This window comes from Phragmites australis, chromosome 8, assembly GCF_958298935.1.
Source record: "Phragmites australis chromosome 8, lpPhrAust1.1, whole genome shotgun sequence".
Lineage (NCBI taxonomy): Eukaryota > Viridiplantae > Streptophyta > Magnoliopsida > Poales > Poaceae > Phragmites > Phragmites australis.
Window position 1 is genome coordinate 9,598,481 of NC_084928.1, and position 7,760 is coordinate 9,606,240.

Here is a 7,760-nt window from a genome sequence, read left to right on the forward strand (position 1 = left end):
GGCTGCCAGAAAACACGTACCATGCCAAGCAGGTTATATGCCCATTGGGGTTGGAAGTACAGAAAATGCATGCATGTCCAAACAATTGCATGTTGTATTGCGGAGAGCATGCAGACTTGCAAGCGTGTCAAGTCTGTGGTGCAGCACGGTACAAGCATGATGGTGGTAATATCGATGGCGAAGGAAAGAAGAAAAGGTGTCCCGTGAAGGTGATGCAGTATTTTCCTATAGTCCCCCGTTTGGAGCATTTATTCGCGAATAAAAGGTACGCCGAACTGATGCGATGGCACGCCGATGAGTGCAAGGATGATGGAATGTTGAGACACCCCGCTGATTCTACGCAGTAGAGAAACATCGATAGGAAATATAAGAAGCCATTTGCAGAAGATGTGAGGAATATAAGATTTGGGTTGAGTACGGATGGGATGAATCCATTTGACAACATGAGTCGATAGTCATAGCACTTGGCCTGTGACACTATGTATCTACAACATTCCTCCTTAGTTGTGTATGAAGTGGAAGTACATTATGATACCGGTGTTGATACCAGGGCCGAGGCAACCTGGCAACGATATTGATGTCTACTTAAAACCATTAATAGAAGATCTTGTAATATTGTGGAATGATGGTGTGCAGGTATGGGATGCATACAAACGAGAGAACTCCCCCCTACGCTCAATGTTGCTCGTAACAATCCAAGATTGGCCAGCCCTTGGCAACCTATCGGACTAGACTGTCAAAGGCTACTATGCATGCATGCATTGCTTGGATGAAACAGAGAGCTTGTGACTGAAGAATAGCCAAAAAATGGTGTACTTAGGTCATCGTAAATTTCTTCGTAAGGATCACCGGTACCGCAGCAACAGGAGAGCTTTTGATGGGAAAGTTGAGACTCGATCACCTCCTAAGCATCGCACTGGGAGACAAGTATATGAGATGGTAAATGAACATAGGGTTATCCTTGGAAAGGGACGCGGGAGTACACCGGTTCCGAAATCTAATCTTAGAGCTCCTATGTTTAAAAACAAATCTATCTTTTATGACTTAGCATATTGGCTAGATTTGGTGGTTCGACACGCAATCGATATCATGCACATTGAGAAGAACATGTGTGATAGCTTGATTGGTACGTTACTAGACATACCTGGCAAAACAAAGGATATACTCCAAGCTCGGAAGGACCTGATATGTTTGAATCTCAAACATGATACATCCCAAAGATACGGAAGAAGGCAACAAATATCTTGGCCCCGCTAGCTACAATCTGAGCAAGGCGGAGAAAATTGTAATGTGCAAGTGCTTGCATGGAATCAAAGTTCCATCCGGTTACTCCGCCAACATAAAGAGACTAGTAAACATAAAAGACTTGAAATTAACTGGCATGAAGTCTCATGATTGTCATGTGATGATGACACAGATGCTTTCAATTGCAATTAGAGGTATTTTGTCGCTGAAGGTCTGAAACCTAATCATAAAGTTATGTTCATTCTTCAACGCGATATCACAGAAGACCATCGATCTGACCAAGCTAGATAAGCTGTAGGAAGATGTGGTCGAGACTCTATCCCGGCTTGAGGCATTGTTCCCTCAATCATTTTTTGATATCATGGTGCATCTCATTGTTCATATTGTGAAAGAGATACGGATTATTGGCCTCGTGTTTCTGCATCAGATGTACCTTTTCGAGAGGTTCATGTGAGTTTTGAAGAAATATGTTCGTAACCGAAATTGGTCGGAAGGCTGCATGGCCGAGGGCTGGAGAACCGAGGAGGTCAATGATTTCTACGTTGACTACATGAATCTCAATCGATTGGTGCACCTGTATCTCGCCATGAGGGGAGACTATAGGGGAAAGGGACGATAGGTGCAAACTCATTCCGCACTGATGACCCTGTTTCATTCACACAAGCATATTTCACAGTTCTACAACAATCAGCTGTAGTGGACCCGTATGTTGAAGAACACCAGACCATGCTACGCACCAGAAACATAGGGAAGTCCGATGTTTGGATCGCACGAGAGCACCAGGATCATTTTGGCGCTGGTTACATAGATATGTGATGGATAAGCAGATAGAGCGTGCTCGGTTGAATGGGTTGCCTCACCGACCGTCAACTACAATCCTCACATTCCAAGGTTATGACATAAATGGCTACACATTTTATACAAGAGCTCGGGATAATAAGAGCGCCAACCAAAATAGCGGTGTTCGTATAAATGCCTACGACTGCAATGGAAATAGGGAGACCTACTATGGATTCATAGAGGATATCTGAGAGCTCGACTATGGAGTGTTAAAGGTTCCTCTTTTCCGGTGCCAATGGGTCAGACTCCCAGGGGTGTGAAGATCGACAAGTATGGTATGACTACAGTTGACCAAAAACTCGTTGGATACAGAGAAGAATCACTCGTACTTGTGAATGATGTTATGCAAGTCCTCTATGTAAAGGACCTGGACCTGACTAACAAGGATGAGTGCCACGTGGTTCTCCAAGAAAAAAGAAGGATTGTCGGAGTGGAGAATGTTGTTGACGAGGAAGACTACAATCAATTCGATGCGCTACCTCCTTTTGGAGAGGACGTCGACCTAGATCCCATGGAAGACACCGACGAACCTCCCTATGTATGTCGTGATCATAATGAAAGGCAAATCGTTAAGGCAAAGTAGCTAAATTGTATTAATTACTATGTATGAATTTATTTTAGATGCAATTATACCTCACTTATGTTATGGAATCTTCAATTTGTAATTCAAATAAATATGTATTAGGATTTTATGTTAACATAATATTAATAAATACATATAATAAGAAATCAATTGAAAACAATAGAGTAGCGCAGCGGTGTAGCATATTTTTCTTGGGGCAGCTCGTGGGTTCGAGTCTCGGTGACATGCAGCCAAAACAATTTTTTTGCACCCCATACCCCTGCAGTGAAAGGGGTTTCACTGTCAGTGGACATATTCGACCGGCAGTGAAACAATTTTCACTGCCGGTGGACTACTTGGGTTGATAGTGAAATATGTATTAGGATTTTAGGTTATGAAATTGTTAATAACATATATAGTACATACTCAATCGAAAACATTCGAGTAGCATAACGGTTTGTTTGGTTTTACTTGGAGCAGGTCGTGGGTTCAAGTCTCGGCGCGTGCGTAGCCAAATCAAATTCTTTTCTCCTCGCACCTGCAGTGAAAGGGGTTTCACTGCCGGTGCGCATATTCGATCGGCAGTGAAACCACTTTCACTACTGGTGGACTTTGGGCGACAATGAAACGCCTTTCACTGCCAGTTGTCCTATTGAGCCGGCAGTGAAGGTCCTCTTTCACTTTCGGTGGACTTCTTTAGCTGGTAGTGAATGTCCCCCCCCCTATAAAACAACTCGATGCCTCGCGCCCTCTAACACTTAGCAAATTTTCCCCCTTCCTGGCAGCCCCCCCCCCCCCCGACGCCGTCGTCCCCGTCCCGGAGCCCCAACACCGCCGTCCCCGTCCCAGAGCCTCGACACTGTCGACCCTGTCCCAATGCCCTGGTCTCCCCTTCTTAGAGCCCCGCCATCCCCGGAGCCTGTCGTCCCCATCCCGGAGCCCCACTATCCCAAGGTTAGTGATGATATCTCCTGTCATCCTCCTCCTCTCCTCTCCTCTCCTTTTGGAAGTTCCTAAAGTTGTGACGGTATTTGCCACCATGAGCTGTTGTTGAACATCCAACATTTGCTTGATTTTTTGCTTCCTTGTTCATATTTGATTATTCGCTCCTATTTCATTGGAATGTGATGCATTTAGTCACATTTGTAAATTAGGTACTGGTCTATGTATGCCTCTGGTATTGCTGAAATGATACTGGAGTATTAAGAAATTTAGCTCGTGGAATAGTGGCCAACGGTACACATTTGCTGTAGATTGAAACTTTTCATTTGCAAATATTTGTGGATTGAATTTTAATAGAGGAACGTGTTGATTGAATTTGTGAACTCTGGATTTCCAGTTTAGGGTGTAATGTTGGAACAAGCAAAATTTGTAGGAGTGGAAGTATTGGTGTCTGTTTGCACATTTAGCTGCAAATCCTTGGCTTATGCAGTTCTGCAATTGTCAAGGGGGGAAATGTCTAGAATGGAAGTTTCACGGTGTAGTTTGAAACTTTGAATGAGGAATGCTTGTCATTGTAATGCGATGCACATTATCATTTATTTGGATGAGAATTCCTCTTGGATAGTTTCATGTTTTGATTGCTGGGGTGATAGCTATAAAATGGTAAGCACTGGTATGAGTTGGGAGGGTGCTAATCGTTGGATAGAAATGTTGGTATAAATGTTAAGGTTATGTCAAGTGCTTGTGTGAACAGAACAAGGATCGAGCATCTGATGTGATGAAGATCATGGAGCCTTGTTAATGATCTTTTCTGCATATCAATTTTATATCAAAGTTGTATCTCTTGTTTCTGCATATCTTAACTGCACTATTTTCTTACTTATTTTAGTTTTTTTGCAAATGATGAAATTGGAGAACTATTTACCATACATATGACTGCAAAGCTCGACTAGGATGGTTATTATACATGCACCTTGCACGTCTTTTCACTATCCCAGTCGAGCTGGCAGTCGTATATAATTATCTCCATAATCTGATGCAGATCAATCAAATAATAGACTCTTTGTTTGTTTTCTTCTTTTGAAATACAATGAAGTAGTGACAAATATGATATGGCTCGAGGCCCTATTTCTTTATTACTTCTAGGACTTTAGTACTGATTACTTGTTCGAAGAGGAAGCATTCTTCTCAAGGTAGCATTTATGTGACGGTCCTACTAGTTCAGAGAGTAGCTTCTCTCAAGACAATGCTTTCTCTCTGAACATGTAATCAGTACTGTAGTCCTAATAAGGCTATTTGCTAGAGCCACTATGCCTAATAGTTTCTTGCAAGAACATTCTTTGGTGTTACTGTGGTTTGTAATATATTATTTTTGCATATTCTCTGAAATTTAGGACTGTTATGACATAGTATGTTGTTCATCGTGATTGGCAAAGTGGAATGTTCTCCAGTTGGGAGGAATGCCACGTACAAGTTAATGGATTTAAAGGAGCATGTTACAAAGGATACAAGTTTAAACAATAAGCTGTTGCGGCATACAATAGTCAAGTCATCCAAGCCGAGCTAAAATTGGCTAACTTCGAAAATAAGAAGCGTGATTTTACGTGTAAAGATGTCATAATCCTAGTTCTGATTGTAATCATTATTATTTTGCTATATAAGATGATGTGACTTGTAAGATCAGTGTGTCAACTGTCAGTAGCTTTATGCCTATTTTGCTATGTGAGATGTGACTTTTTTGTTAAATGTTGTCGTAACGTATTCATTTACAATATTATATGTGTATGCATTCTATCTATCGACTCCTTCATGATTATCTCACTCTTTTGACAACCTCTCTCCCTCCCTCGTTGGCTTTATCTCTATCTCCCTCCTTCCTCTGTTCTTTATATGTAGAATGCTCAACCGCTCATCGTTATTGTATGCAGAACTCCTAGGAAGGGATGGCATCACCAACCGCCGATCCAGCCCAGGTATTAGAAGGAGATGTAGTGTCGCCATCAAATATTGAAGAAGGTAGCCCGAGCCACTACCTCAACCTGTAACAAACAGACACCTGTGGACGCGATGAGGTAATTCATAAGTAGATGAATACATCTGTTCTACATATTATCGTATAGGTTCCCAATAGTTTTTTCGCTTATGCGTAGATGCTTGATGCTCCGAAGGGTCACGACAACAAGCAATCCAAGGAGTGGCATCGTGTCCGAGGTCCCTTGAAGATGCCTACAGGACGATTTGTGATCACGGAGGTCTCACCAACAGGAGAGCCAACTGCACCAGAGAGAGTTTTGGGGCCCTACAAGTCATTCTATGGGATTACTATTAAGGATCACGTGTCCATCAGCTACATATTGTGGACTGGTGAACGTGATGATCCGTACGTGGTTCCTGATTTGAAGAATGACATCTTGTGGCCCAAAATATTAGAGAAGTTCGACTTCCCTGAAGGGACAAATATGAAAATAGTTAAGCGTAAGATGCTAATGCTCATGGGCCTTTCATTTAAGAACTGGAAGGGCACACTGAACATAACATATGTGCAGAAAGGTACAACACCATATTTCTGTAAGTGGCCGTAACTGGAAGATCATTAGCAAGCCTTTGCGGAGTACAAGTCGTTGGAAGAAGCACAAAGGTTAGTGAGGTGAACAAAACGAACTCAAAGAAGAACCTCTACCCTCACAAAGCCGGTAGTCATGGGTACGTGAAGAAAGAACGGCAGTGGACACAACAGCTAGATCAACTGTGAGAGAGAGGTGTCATGCTTGAGACGGAGGGCTAGAGCGATTGATCGACGTGCTTCCTTCTTGGGAGGGGTGCTTCTTACTCGCCTGATGGAAGCTTATGTTTTACGAACTCCAAAGACCAGGAAGTGACGCAAACTCTTGCAAAAAAGCATGCGAAAGCCCACGAGTAGTCTGCACAAGGTTCTTTTAAGCCAGACAGGGATAGGGACGAGTTCACCTTGGCCTTGGAAAACATGGAGCATGGTGGTCGCACTCAAGGCGTTGGGGTGATGTGTTGGAAATATGGATTCCCAGGTGACATCGACAGTTACAAGAGTCAAAAGAGATCCAAGCAGAGCAAGAGGTAGAATGAGAGGCAGAACAAGCTAGGATGATGCAAATGCTTGAACAAGGGCTACACCGTGAGAGGGTACATACAGACGAAAAGATAGCACAAGCGGTATAACAAGCCCTCGTGCGTGAACGGGGTGCCATTGTGAACCATCGGGAACAACCTGCAACGTATCCTAATGTTGCGCGCTCCAGCCTCGGTGCTTGTCGGAGTAGCTGTGCGTCGACAGGAGTTCTAGGAGCTGACCCCATCACATATCCCGTGGACCTCATCACAGCACGGACACTGTGTGAACTGCACATTGGTGCTAGGAATATTTTCACGGACGTCCGATACCAGTGGGTTACGCCATGGTTGAAGTATACGAGGCAGTTGACCAGTACCGTCATGTTGAGGTGGACTACCCCGCAGAGGAGGGGCGAACACTATAGGAGAGAACGAGCACACATTCATCGTGTGGGAGAAGGCCTACATAGTATTTCCACCAGGGACAGCTATCGAGAATCTCTACTCTCCACTACGCCCCGGGCCATCGTCGCTTTGAAGATCTCCCTCTCCTCAGCCATCTCCCAAAAGAAGTCCACCTCATCAGCCATCGCCTCGAAGAAGTCCACCGCTCAAGATGCCAGCACCATCAACAAGCTAGCCATCAGCTCGGAAAATAAGATCAGGTTCTGCAAGATCCAAGCAGACAACATCATTTAAGAAGTCAGTGATATCTAAGAAGTTGGCGGAATCTAAGGATGTATATTCACTCACTACTGAAGAAACAAAAAAGATTGTGGATGTCAGTGTCACGGCTCATTTCCATCCTCCACCAACTCCACCAAAGCTTATTGTGCCAAATCTAAACAGATGGGGGTGGCTTCAAGTAAGCCCCCAAGTGACTACGAATATATCAGTAAGAAGCAGACCAAGAGCAAATCAGCTCCAATCGTTCAGGATGCACCAAGCATTAGGGACTTCCTGGCTACTTCTGGACCAGCAGAAGAACTAGCACGACTTACTATGGGAGTGAATATTGCAAAGTTGGATATTACATGGCTGTTTGAGTTTACGAAACCTTTGGTTAAACAAGATATAGAAAGAA